A 367-nucleotide genomic window follows, 5' to 3' on the forward strand; every position below is an offset into this window, starting at 1 on the left:
AGATTCAGTACCTCCCATTCGGTCCCTGATGGAGCTCTTTTGCGATTCTTGGACTCCATGGTCACTTCTGCTGATGAGATCTGCACGGTCACCTCTGAACTCACCACGCTGGCCAAACAGGAAATGAAATTCAAAAGTTCTTGGGGCTTTTCTTGCCTACCTGGCCAGTGCTTCTGAGTTATAGACTCATAGACTTTAAGGTCAGAAGGGACCATTATGATCATCTAGTCTGACCTCCTGCACAATGCAGGCCACACAATCTCACCCATCCAATTCTATAACAAACTCCTAACCTATGTCTGAGTTATTGAAGTCCTCAAATTGTGATTTGAAGACCTCAAGCTGCAGAAAATCCTCCAGCAAGTGA

The sequence above is a fragment of the Chelonoidis abingdonii genome, chromosome 1 (genome assembly GCF_003597395.2).
Source record: "Chelonoidis abingdonii isolate Lonesome George chromosome 1, CheloAbing_2.0, whole genome shotgun sequence".
In the NCBI taxonomy this organism is placed as follows: domain Eukaryota; kingdom Metazoa; phylum Chordata; order Testudines; family Testudinidae; genus Chelonoidis; species Chelonoidis abingdonii.